General features: G+C 38.1%; 1 protein-coding gene across 1 annotated transcript in view; it reads left to right on the forward strand.

Moving 5' to 3' along the window:
• Positions 1-3,496: 3,496 nt before the first annotated feature.
• eya1 (EYA transcriptional coactivator and phosphatase 1) overlaps positions 3,497-14,217 on the forward strand; it is a 62,778-nt gene continuing 52,057 nt past the window's right edge. Inside the window, exon 1 of the mRNA XM_026179473.1 lies at positions 3,497-3,781. The gene's annotated coding sequence lies outside the window, so the exon portion shown is untranslated. The remainder of the gene's footprint in view (positions 3,782-14,217) is intronic.

Here is a 14,217-nt window from a genome sequence, read left to right on the forward strand (position 1 = left end):
ATCTCCTCCCTGAGCTGGTGAAGTTTCATCTCTATATGATGAAACTTTGCCAGCTTTGGCAAAGTTTAAGAGATCCTTGTTTAATTTGAAAAGGATGTCTCATCAACAATCAAGGAGTAAATGGGGAGGGAGAAGATTTGGCATTTGTTGCTAGTTTACTTTATGACATATTAAAAAGAATCCGCACATACCAAATATTTGTACCAAACAGTTTTGGAGGATTTCCCCTGACTGCAAGTTTCCCTTACTTTATGTTCTTCCACTGGACCGCTGCTTTGTAAGCTCTTTCTGTGGAAGATTCTGGCATTTGATGCCAGTGCTTGTATGTTTGCCTTGAATGTTTTTTTGGAACAGACAGCTCATTATTTGGCACTGTGCTTTCAAACCCCGGGCACGCGTCTTCTCAAATAACGCCTCTGATAGAAGGCAGATTGAACTGTGCTTTTTTTTGCATACTAGCAGGGGTATTTGATTTGGCAAATGAACAGCTTTTACATCGAAGCCATATCAGACACCAGAGCCATGAATCAAAGTATTTGGGTTGTTTATATATATTTTTTTTTTATATTTGGAGGCCGATCAAGTCCAACATATACAAATTCGCCGATGGCAATTAATTACTCTTTCTGGAGTACTTTTGCATGGGTGGTTGAAAAGCCTCTCCTCTAAAGGCACAATTTATGATCTGAAGCTGAAGCATGCAGGCTCAAAAAAGGAATTCAGTGATTGGATCTTCAATTTGAATAGTGGCTACCATATATTAGCAGTACCCATAGAAACCATGCACCACATTCCTTAGTTTTAAAGCATAAAAATGCATTGCTGTCCTAAACTGTGCATAAATTGTTACTCTTTTCAGTTATTTATAAAAACTGCAGGGTTTGTTCCATAATCTGATTTTGGGAGATTTCCAAAAAGGCATTTTGTTGTTTCTTCCTTCTGTGAACTCACCCTGCCGTCCTGTGGCTAACAAAAGAGATAGTGTGACACCTACTGAATTACTGCTGCGCACAGTGTGATTGATTGACTTGTTGTCGGCCTGCCACGACCACTGGAATGCACCTTGTGTGAAAGGTAGGTGCCTCCAACAAACACACTGGCGCATACCTCCTCAGGTTACCTGGGTGGCACTCGGGGTACTATAAATTTCATTGTGTGCTTAAAGGACAGAAGACAGAAAAACAAAAATCAAGAAAATGTGCGCTTTTCTTCAGGTGTAGGTTATTTCACTTTACCTGTAATCTGATAGGAGAATAATACAAAACACCTGACCTCAAAATGAAATGCTGCATATAATGTAATAAAGTACATTGTCTGATTGGTTATGGTAATTCTTCATTTAGTCACAATAGACCTAACCTCAACCGCCTCGCGTCCAGTGAAATCACTTAAAACAGATGTGGCTGACGTGCGGTTCTAGATGGATCCATGAAAACTGTGTCTCACAAAAATGAGGTTGCACCAAAAAACCCCTCAAAAACGGGTCCTCAAATGTGCAGGAGAGTGTCCCCGTGAAGACAAAGCACGGGTGCATTGTTATATTTTACAGTCTTGCGTAAATCAAAAATTATAGAGGTGCTGAGAATAAAAAGCATCTGACATTTTTAGCGTGACAGTTCCGCCATTCCTGCGTTTAAGTGGCGGTGGGAGCTTTGTGGCGCTAGGCCGAGATCTCCTCCTGTTAAGTACACATCCTGTAAGCTTTGTCCCATGGCAGTGACCTGATCCAGCAGAAGGAAGCAACCAATCAGGAAGATATTAGATCAGCTCCAGGAAAAATTAATAAAATTCTCTCAAGTCGGCCTCACCTACTGTACTGAGCCCTGAGATTCATACGCAAGACTGAAGGCGTTCACTTTATATGCTTTCATCAGAGTGACTCCATTAAACTCCCCTCTCTCCAGGTTCTAATGATCTATGGGCATCATGATATGCCTCTGGAAGGTGTTGTGTTCCTTACAGCTGATGTCCAGACAAGGGTGGTCTGTGCAACCGGATCCTTTGACATCACAGAGAACATGAAAACATGAAACATAGTTATTGATCACAGAGTCCACGCTAATCAAATAGCACCCTGGTTTGTTTGAAGTTAAAAATGGTTACAGTGGGTGTTTACCATTGCACTTCAGGACCCTCCAGCCGCACCCCTCTTAAACATACACAGACAGAAGTGTTATTTGTATTGTTAAATTTACATTAAGTCCATTTTAATTGCATCAACCCACTAAACAGATCTTACAATAATGGGCCTGACAGAGAAAATTGCAATCATCTGTGAAGAGCCTGTGGCGGTATAATGGACAAACCTGATTAATTTAATCTTGTTGCACTCCATTATAGCTGCACTTTATCATTTCAACAGATGGAGCACTAAGAAATTAAAAAATGCTCTCAAGGATATGTGGCACTCTCTCATCCACTCGCATCCCTTTATCTGAAGGTGTGTTGGCTGCTGTGCTAAAATGAAGGCCTGGACTGGAACCTTTGGATGAGTGCATTTTCAGACCCAAATGAGATTATGTGAACAGTCAATTGATGCAACAAATCATCAGAATTGTCTTGTGATGTATTGCTGAAGGCTGTTAGAGGCTGTCCATCCAATCATCTAGCTCAATTACTTGATATTATCAAAGTAGCAGAATGACAATCGCTTTACTATATGGAGGCTTTTCACGCAAGAATGAATGCCGCATTCATTCAGCTGCTGTTTCAAATTGAAACGGTTTTTATAGTGCAGGAAAAACATATTCCTGATATTGCCAGTGAACTGGAATTTTGTAACACTCAATTAAAAGTGAAAACTGCAGCAACACAAACAGAATAAAGAGCAAATTTATTATTAATAATTTACATTACAGATGTTTCTAGAATTTATCCTAGTAGTTTATACAATAAAGTTGTTTTACTTTTTACAGGTGGCCCCCTTGATATGTATTCTTGTTATAGTGTATACATCCTCTATAGATTACTCAGTTTGACTTGTTTTACAAGCCTTGAAAGGAACAATATCAGAAGAAAAGAGCATAAATCAGTTTGAAAAGAAATCCTCATAAACAGAATTTGTTGTTCTTATTTCCTCCTCGTCATCGTCTAAAACTATGCTATACTAAAATGCTAAAAAAGAAAAAAAAAACTAGGAAGCATTCATACACACACTAACAGCCAAAAACCGATAACTAAACAATGGCTCCCGTAGGTGGCGCTCTAATTCATATCCAAAAATTGCGAGACATGAGGATTACTGTAACTACAAATAATCATATTATGACTCACCAGAGCAAATGTCATTTAAAAAAGTGGATTTTTGTTTTCAAAAGGCAATTGAATGATTTTCTTTTCTGACTAATTATAAAACTATGCTATCAAACCAAAATGGTGGTGTGGGCTAATCTTACTGATAACAACTGCGGTTAAAATATATATTAAATTATATGACACCGACAAGTAACAGCCTCTTGTTGAAGCCAAAAGTGAAGTGAATTATACCCTGGGTAAGCTTTCCTCGTGCCTGCCACATTTGATACCAGCGAGCAGCGCTCGCGCACAGACGCATGCGGATATCTTGCCAATTCACTGGAACCTTCCGACTCCGCTGCCATGAAAACGTTTAGCTTTAATGACGGACAATGATAAGCATTTTTACGTGATTGAAACCCCCTCCCTATTTTCCAGTCAGCAAAAGAAAGAAAAAAACGTTGACGGGCCAGCCGACTCTGGCGTTAATCTTTATGGACATGGATACTTGTTGCATGTGGTGACAGCGGCGGTACATAACAGCAAGGTAGGCAGCAGTCAAACCACTCGTTTCGCCTCGTCTTTGTTCTGTTGGCCATTTCTGCGCAGTTGTTCGGTATTTGTTTGACTTGTGTGGCGAATTTGACAGCGTGATATTGAGCCATTTCCAGAATGGGCGGGGACAGCGGGGTTACTTTCAGCGGGGCAGCCTCACAGTCCTCTGAATCACAGGATCGGTGCTCAGTGAGAAATTAAAGCTCCCTAAACTGCGCCTTTTTCTTTTAGGGTGACTGTGAATCGGTTTGTTTATTTTAGTTACGTCATTGTAAACGTTTTAATTGCAATTCAGTGTTTTGAAGTTTTCTTTGAATTTCTTTTATTTCAAGCGGTTTATCCTTCTGTAAAATTGACAATGCGTCAAAGAGTATGAACACTTCTGAACTTTTTTAATTGAATTTGTAAAAAAGCAGCACCAAGCCACATTTTGCAATAAAGAAGACCTATGCCTGCCCCTGCACTACACTGTGATTCATTACATGTGTTGACTCACCTCAATAACATATATAAAAACGTGTTTTTACACCCAGAAATGCAGTGATCTACGTACCAGTTGTGTAAGAGACATTTGTCAAAATATCATTTGCTCAAGTTGACAGGAGCTGTACCTGAGTTTCGCTCTCATCCATTCTGCCCCAGACTGCAGTCATTTTTCTGCTTAATTATTTCCCCCTTTTTTTAACCGTGCACCGCATTTGACAGTGATGGATAACAGGTTAAAAATGGACATTTTCTCCTCACTTAGTGCATGTTGGATTGGCTCAAGTATGCATGGTGTTCTTCCCTCAGACCAAAAGTCCTTGGAAAGATTGTGTTCCCCCTCTGTTTTCCCCATTCCTGTATGATACAGTTTGTCTTCATTTTCTCATGCTTCAGAGTTTTTGTGATGTATGGCTGAATCACATCAGCAAGACAGAAGTGTAGGTTATGTCAAAGTTATGCCATCACGATTCAAATTTTGCGCTGGTAGGCCCTCTGCTAGCCCTGCACTGCTAATTAAGCAGCTCTCTGGACCTACTGTGTAAAGGCGGTGGTTCCCTGATTCCCACCAATCAGTGTCATGCGTGCAGGCTCTTGATGTTCATAATCAAGCTGAATTTCTTCACCAGTATCCTGAATTTTAGATGTTTTGTTGTATTTTAGCCTTCAGTGCACAGACATGAGCATCCATTTATTTCCAAACTTGGTTTTATTTTATTTTTATGGTTAAACATTAAACATTGTTAAACAGCATTAACATCATTTATGATGTGGTAAAAATGTTTGAACCAATACACAGTTAAACACTCAATATTTAGTTGAAGAAAAGCAGCAAATCCTCACATATGAAATAATAAAAAAGAAGTAGCATTTGGTATTTTTTGCTTCAAAATATCCTAAATAATTAAAACAATCAACCTGTTATCAAAATAGCTGCCATTCCTTTTGATTAATTGATTCATTGTTATAAGATTATTCTGTAATAGTCTTCTCATTCTGATTACGTCATTTGACAAAGCCACAGTTTAATGTTCCTTTCCGTGGACTGCCCTTCAGAAATATCATCTATTATAAGAGGGGTCTGGAACATGGTCAAAATCCACAACATTGTAAATGACATATTTATTGTGACTTGTGGTCAATACTTTTTATAGCTTTTTATATTTCATAGGGTGATCTCACATCCTCTGAATACCATATTTTATGGACACATTTATTGAAATTGTGGAATATCTTGTTTTGTTTTGACCCAATTTCTTTTCTTTTCTGTTGTGTGTGTGTGTGTGTGTGTGTGGGGGGGGGGGGGGGGGGATCCTCAGTGGCCTGAGGTGGAACAGCTGCAACCCAAAGATCTGAGTTCAGAAATCCATCACTTTTTTAAAGTGTGGCTGTGCAGTAGAAATACTGCAATGTATCATGTCTGCAGCAATGAGGAGAACAATTTTCATTCACACATGTACTAGATTCCCTACTGTACTGTACATATGCTTCACGTTTTCTTTAAGACTTGACTTCAGAGGAAAGTTCTCCAGTCTGTTCTCCTTACTTTTGAAGTTACATGCTCCTCCTATTACTGGGGCCATGCAGTCTCCCCCATGGTGTCCTTGGACAGCTCTTTGAGTGCCTGAAAATGTTGCGGACCATTAATTCTGGATTGTCTTCATCTGTTTGCATAATTTTTCCTCCGTAACCGTTTTCCTCCCTCATTTTCACAGTCTGTGCTCTCAGGTTTATATTATTCTCTTTTACATATGTTTGAGGCTTCGGCAGTTTTCAGTTTTATATCATTTTTTTTCAATACCACTGACAGTTGTTAAAGTTTTACATGAGTCTGTTTTATGGTATACAGCCTGTCAGCTGTGTACTGTACACAGTATGCTTTACAGCCTCTGTGCTGATGCTGACTGTTGAAACTCTTCACCTGCCAGCAGATAGGTTTACAGATATCTTCAACAATATTTTTTGTTCTTTTATTAAAAATTTCCAGAAACATGTAAAAGCATGAGTGCAACAGAGCTGTCAGTAAACAAGCAAAAAAAAGAAGAAAAAAAAGTGGGTGTTCTCTTTAACTTTATATATTTTCTATTTTTTTCTGTTAGACTAATTTGCTGTCAGGCAGGAGGTTGTTTTTGCAACTCAGGCAGACTCCAGAAATTAATTTATCCAAATAACCAAGTCCTCCTGGGCCGTGGAGGTTGGGACACTGAAATGGCCCTGGTAGGCAAAGCCGTCTTTTGAAGTCTGGAATGTTTTGGCTGACTTAGAGCAGGCGACTGGAGTGGAGGGATCATTTTCACTGACCCATGGGATTTTTAACCATTTTCATATACCAAGAACAAAACAAAGTGAGGAAAAATGCCTGAGCTGATTTGCATTGACTTTGCTATCAAAAACCAAGGGGAAAAAATTAAGTGAGACTGATTTAGCGGGGCAGTAGATTTTCCTTCTTTTTTAAAAAAAAGTAATTTCTGGATTATGCTGGCGATGGTGTATGTTACTTCATGGCTTAAAAAGTTTGACATATATTAAAAAAAAGAAAATGTAACTTAATGTGAGATGCCTGGTTGTCATGTTTCCATTCGTTCCATTCCTTTTCAAGACTACAGACTTTTTGCTGGTGGGATTGTTCTGTGATTTATTAAAAAAAACAAAAAACAGATCTAATAACAATCACCCTTATTAATGCATTGCATTAGTGCTAATTAGGTGGTCATTTGGACCGAGGGCAGAACAAATACAGGGCACATCCTAATAATCCAAACACTTTAATTGTAAATAAATGTTCTCATTAAGAGCATGCACTGGCAGTAATTTATTATATCCATTATATGAAATCAGCAAAATAGTCACATTAATAAAATTAATTTCTGTTTTTATACTCTATCCTATTAAAGACTTTAATAACAGCACCTAAATGGTATGCTTTTATTTAACAAGCCCAAGAAAAGGGAAGTGCAGTAAACCAAGCGGCGTGGAGTAAAGGGGCACTTGAGTTTCCAGAGTAATAAATAATTCACAGGTCCTGTGTGATGAGCTGCTGAGGACAGAAATCCCTAATGACAGCTTTTTATAACCTATGACTCAGCTCCCCATTATGCTTCTGACATCCCTACATAGACCACATCCCCTCTGCTTGCCCAGTGCTCACTCTTCTCTCGCCCTCCGCTGCTTCGTCTACTGCACTGACTAAAAGGAGTTATATTACACACTACTATGTGCAGTCACTTAATGAAAGAAACTGAAATGGGAAAACATATAATTTTTTTAGAAGCTAAATGTATGTAATTCATATAGCACATCCTAATGAAATTGTTAGCATTTAATTTATTTTACTTTATGTTGGAAACGTTTTTTGTTTGTGTTTTGGGTTTTTTTGTTCTTTCCCATATGCGCTGGAGTCACTTGCTAACTTCTTGAAGTGTAATGTAACCGTATTAGTCAACTGGCCTAATTAAATCTGTATGTGTATATTTTAATCTTGTAACAGTTATTTGTTTGTGTTCACAGGAAGAGAGAAAAAAGTATCTTTGTTGAATCAATATCTGCCTGTCTTGCTAGCTTTTTACTGAAATAGTTTGTCAAAGGATTTTAGTAAAAACAGCAGTTGTACTTGGAAATGTGTCCAAGTTCATGCGTGGTTATTCATTTCTTTCTTGTGCTTTGCTGCCTTAGGTGAATGCTGGAAGAACTAAGCTAAACTCAATACCCATTGCTACTGCTTTGTATGTGTGAGGTAAGAACCTGAATAATTGAGTTTCTCCAGTCCAACTTAGGTCTGTGACTTAAAGTGCTGCAGTGTGTGATTGGCATAATGGCACCATACCCCCCCAGGTAAGGTCAGTGCGAGCAACATCTGGCTCTATTGTGCATAATGCAGCTCCCAGTATGAAAGGCAAGGCCTCATATGGTTTTGGTTGATATCATTATTGTTATCATTTCCAAACTCCAGTTCTCACTAAGAATAGGTGGTTAATTTAGATGCAAAAAAAAAAAAAAAATCCAATTACTCAGACCTGCTTGCAGTTGTCCCCAGAGTTAGTGCATGGAAATAAATCTGGTGGCCTTGATTAAGTACCTGAGAATAGAGTTAGCACAGTGCTAGTAGTTTATAGTAACACAGTGGACATGGGCAATTAAGCCCACCAAGTAATTTACAGTACTGCTTGCAGGTGGTGACCAGGTACGAGCTGGGGACCACCTCAGTAACAAATTAGATCATATAGGCAAGGAGAGTAGAGGCTCTGTAGGACTGCCAAATAAAGTAAAGCAATCAAAGATTTTAAAAAGCTTGGCACGTATTTCAAATTTGTTATGATTTTGGTTTCTTTTTTTAAAGGAACAACATAGGGCACTGGGGTTTTTTTGTCTGTGATTTTCTGGAGAATGAATGATCACTTTTATACGTTGTTGATCTTTTTACGTCAACGTGGACTGTTCTCCTCTCACTGCTGCCTATTAATTATGAAATACTGTAGACCTTTCCCATTTAATTTTACTGCTTCTTCCTGCTGAACTTGGTGTGAAAGGCTGCTGTTCTTAAATAGGTGTATAAAAGTAGGAGCGGAGCGTTTCCCGAGTACCAGCTCTCCCCACAGCATTATGTCATCAGAGTCAAAAAGGCACAGCTAAAGAAAAATAGCTTGTTTCACACATAATAGACACCTTAACACGTGGAGCAAATGGAGCGCGTACAGAGCTACTTTTCTTTCTGGTCACAGGACAGACAGTGGCCGCCTTGATAAGAAAAGCATGTTTGAATGCATCAAATTTAACACTGCAGAAAGACGTGAATTTTGGAAAAAATAATATAAATTTAAAAAAAAATTTAACTCTAGGTGAATTTGTTCAGTGATGCCTTTATGATTGTACTGTACTCTGTGTACTCTATGTAACAGTGTTGAAAACAGTGCCCTCTTCTGCCTGCTTGCCAGTGTCTGTGCTGTTTGTCCACAAACTGAATGACTTGCTGTATTCCACAGTGCTGAGATGCACTCTGTGTGGCACCTTATCTGTCATTTATCAACCTTTTGTAGAGGTAATGACTAGGCTGTTCAGCCTTGGAAAAACTTCGACTACGTTGAGCTCTACTGTCAGCATCCTGGCCTTAGTGCGGGGGGATTTCATCAAGGCCAACACAGTATGATGGCCCTGCTCCCTGTAAGTGTCCACTGCTGGGCTGGTTTCCTCAGTAAGGCCATTTCACTTAACAGTCCAGTTCCCCCATGGCCCCTCTTATACTTTAGGTGTTTCATAAAACCCTCATAGTTGTATTTTTGTAGTATTTTGTGTTGTATTTTCGCAGCAGGAATAAAGTAGTAATAAAAAAACTTAGCTGCTTTAAAAAAAACTGTAAGTGATTTGCCTCTATTTTTATTTATATCTTTTAAACCTTCATAAATACATGTACATGTTTATTGCCAGTCATACCAAGCACAGTGGTTGGTGAGTAGCTTTGAAGGATGGACCATCTATTTTCATTTATGACCAACACCCTGCAAATAGTCTTAACAGCTAATTGGCATAAACTCCAATGATGTGAGCAGAACCCCAGCACCAGCAGCTGTGTGTGGTCCACAAATGCTTGCACAGCTATTTTAGAACCCCAGTCCAAAAGAAATATACAGTGTGTTCATGCTTCGCTTGCAGTGCAACTCAGAACATTTCGCCTTTTCTCCAAGCAGAGAAGTCTTATTTCTGTAATCTTCTTTAATATTGATATTTAAAGCATTCATCATGCAAGTAAGCATCAGATATATTTTTTAATGTGCATGTTCTCTTTGTAAATAAAAAAAATATCCTGAATAGTCTTATTATAATAATTGATACTTTTAATGGAACATTTCCAAAGGTATGGGTTTGTTGGATATGTTGCGGGGCTACTGAGCAATAATTAGCATTTTGGCTGCTGATGTTTAATCTCTTATTAGCCTTCAGGTGACATGAAACAGCATCGGCTTCATTCTAGCGTTTGCCATTCAGATGCAGGTTGAGTGACAGCCACAGAACAGCACGTCTCTTATGTAAACCTTCCCTCTACTGCCACGAAATTAGAGTGCCTGTTGCTACACACTGCTGCCTCCTGCTTCTGCACAAATGAGAAGTAAGCACTGTGGTTCAGAAGTTCACATTTTGGATGCATGCCGGAACTACTTAAAACCAGTGACGTTTTCAGGGAACAGGTGGTCCGGGTGACATAATTCTGGCTTACTGTTATGATCCCTAGAAATTAGGTCCTGATACGCTGCCAGAAGGGTTATTACGCTGTCATTTTCTATAAGTTTTAGTGTATCTGTCTTGTTATTAATGGAAAAATATATGAATGCAAAGATATTGATACAAAATACTTCTTTGCAACTGCTTATATGCTTAAAGATATTAAATATCTCTACAGATAATTTGCGTACATGTCAGACATTAACACCCATCTTTTACATGTCTCAAAGCTTGGCTAAGAAAGCTATTTATTCTCATCCACTGTTAACTACTGGCACATATGCGTTAGAGTGGAATGCCATTCAGAATGCAGAAAATATATTTAGTTCTTGCCAACAGACAGCAAAAGGCACCAGTGGGTCTAGCCCCTGTGTGAGAACAGTTATTTCTGTCACAGTATGGACTTTCAATTACTGTAATCCGCTCCTTAAAGAACATTGATATGATTGATAAGATATGAATTTCAGCACATATTGTAAGTCAGTGGTGTCTAAAATCATAATGTAATGATTTGCAAATCATTTAAACTCTAGTATATTTAATTCATAGAATAAAGGCTATGTGTCATATACTGAAACTGAGATTTTTTTAAAATACATGTGCTGTTGTTGCAGAACAGTGCATTTAGGTGCAGCCCTCGCCACTTTTATGCAGACATAGTGGGTGCAAGAGAGAGAAAGAATAAAAGAATAAGACACATCTCCCTGAGCTCGACAGGTGGGTTGCTGGGCCTGCATTTCAGAAAAACTTGGAAAAAAGGCATGTTTAACATTGTTTTGCATCGCTGCTTCTCTCAGCATTGTCTATTCTACATCTACGTGTTCAGGAGCTGTAGTTGCTGTAGTTTTGAAAGCTATAGCCTTTCTTCCTTCATACAGGATTCCAGCTGCTTTACATTTCAAAGGATCATTTTTTGTAGTTTTTTACTTCATCATCTGCCCGATGTTTTCTCTGGATTACACGTCTAATCTTCAGGCATGCCAATTTAGACTTAACCCAGACAATTTTACAATGGAACCATGCAAATTTAATATGCATTGAATGGGTTTGGCAGTGTCTTGCTAAAATGCGCAAGGTCTTGCAAAAAACATTGCCTGGTTGACACTAAACCACTCTTTATTGCTTTAATGGTGCCTTCACAGATATGTGGTTACCCATGTGCACTAAGCACTACCATATTATCACAGTTACTTTGCATTTATTACAAAACAGATGTTCCCTGTTTGTTTTGTCTCAGTCCATCTTAAAGAAGCTCAGACCCACAGAATGCAGCAACATTTCTTGATTTTATTTCTGTGTTTCTTTTTTAATTTGCCTCACACAGTTTTAACTTGGAATGAACTGTGTTCACTGGCAATGTTTTTAGTTATGACATTTATCACCGGTTGGAATTTTTATGTTCTGTTTTTGATTTTTATTTATTTATTTTTTATTAAATAGAGGATTTAGATCATTTAATTTGGTAGTGTTTATTTATTTTCGGATGCAAGGTTGGCAAACTTTTATTTTTACATGATGGTTATCCGTTACACTGGCTTCTTGGGTGTTAGTCTAGGATATTGTGGAGTGAATATTTTGGGACATTAGAGCGTATTGTACCCTTTGGCTTTGTTGCTATCTGCATGCCTGCTTTTGGTTTGATACAAAATGACTGCATTAGAGAGATTTTAACAGTCTGACAGATCTAAGTTATTATTTTGAGTTTCTGTAAGCCCATTAATAGGTAGGCACTTATGGACGGTGGAAATACCCCACAGCTGCAGTCTGGCTGTTGCTCCATATGTTTCCCCCAGAAGAGCCTCAAACTTCAGTGTTGCACAGACATGTGTCCAGCAAACAGTAATACAAAGAGAAACAGATGTCTTGTTTTTAGTCACAATCAAATTAATAGAAAACATAGTTAGAAATCAGCTAGTATTTTCCATGCAGATGTGTAGTAATCCTTAATGTTTAATTTATTATTGATATGCATGTTTACATGTAACACCATGGAGTTACATGTAAACATTTTATTTCTGTACACACTGTGAGGTCTGATAATTGGAGGTTTTATCTAAAACCAAGTCTACCAACAAAGTCAGGTGATTCAACAAGGGTTAAATGAGAACAACGCCCTGATAAGTGAATTACTTTCCTGGTATGAACACACAACAGTATTGTCCAAAAGCCCTCTGTTTATATTAGGAAACTATTGACCAGCTCAGCCAAACACTACCTATCCTGTTTAATTGGTAAGTAATTCCTGCAAAGTTGTCTTATACAAACAGTACAGAGCAGTGTGAATGGTTGCTGAGTGGTAAAGTGCTGCCTTCGTTAGAAAGGCAAATAACTGTTGGGTTGAGTTGTGTAAATATTTTAGAACCGAGCTGCACAACTGACTATTGCCCATCAGTGCAGTTGTGTATGTAACACCAAGCCCTATGGCCACTCATGTATAAAAATACTGTTTTATGGATGATTAAGCATGTTAAAGACAACACTGCTGTGTAATACTACAAAATACACTGTTTTTCCTTATGAAATTTTCCAGAGTTGCCTATTGTAACCAGTTTGTAAACCTTTTTGATCAGGGAAATAATAAAAACAATTTTGTTTTTGTCCAGGTTTTCACAGGCTCATTAATAAGTATTTTCAAGCATAACCTGATTAATGTACCTCATTAGTGCCCAAATGACTGCAAAGTGATGATTCATTCATTTGCTAATTGTTTGTTTAATTAATTCTCATGTTAGCTTTAAGCACGAGATAACTCTGATATTAAAAAGCAAATTTATGCCTTCCTTGTACAGACCTTTAAGACCACTTTGCAATCATCTGGATATTAATAGTAGTAGGAAACAACGTCCTTGCTGCAAGTCAGACTGAATATTGGATTAACTTTATTATGATTAAGAAAACAATCTTGCATGATGGCAAATGAAAAAAGCTTAAAATAAACATGCAGCTAATAGCTGACATTACCACCATGGAGCCATTTATTTAATAAACTGTAATGAATAACCTGAGCAGACACTTCATTGGTGTCCGTGGCTCTGCATTATTGAAGTAATTCACTAACGATAATCCATATGCAAATGAGGATTATATAAATGAAAACTTAGATATGCTGTATTTGTTTCTCAGAGCAGATAACTGTGTCCTCATCTCTGAAAAATAATCCATGAGGTTTGACTAAAATAATCAAAAATAAGTTCTTTGGTCATTATTCTGATTTGCTACCATGAGTGAACAATACCTTTACCTTCTTTCAGTACTCAAACTTTTTAAATGTCCTAGAGGAGTTCTTGTTCGAGTCCCAAACCTACTGAGATCTCTAATGAAGGCTTTACCTTCCAGGCAAGCATATTTCTCCAAATGACAGTAATTTACATATGATGTATTTAGAGAAGGAGAGGGCAGGCTAATTCCATTTGGAGAGTTTCCTTTGTTTTAGGAGTCATTAGCAGCTAGCTCAAATCTAATTTTTACAATTTCATCAGGCCATCTTGGAAAGCCTCTGTGAGCTCATCAGAGAGGAGCATTTATTGCTAAGTGTTCTCTATTGCATTAGCACACAATAAAGCGGCCAGGGACTGCTACAGACGTTTATGGGGAATCCAGTTAACACTCTGGCAATTCGTTTTTTATTGGGACACAATCAATTTTTATTCATTTTAAAGCCAGAATGCTTTCTTTCATTGTGTGCCTACCCCAGCTTATTATCCCCTAAACTAATTACTCAGTTGTTTTCAC

The sequence above is a fragment of the Astatotilapia calliptera genome, chromosome 9 (genome assembly GCF_900246225.1).
Source record: "Astatotilapia calliptera chromosome 9, fAstCal1.2, whole genome shotgun sequence".
NCBI lineage: Eukaryota > Metazoa > Chordata > Actinopteri > Cichliformes > Cichlidae > Astatotilapia > Astatotilapia calliptera.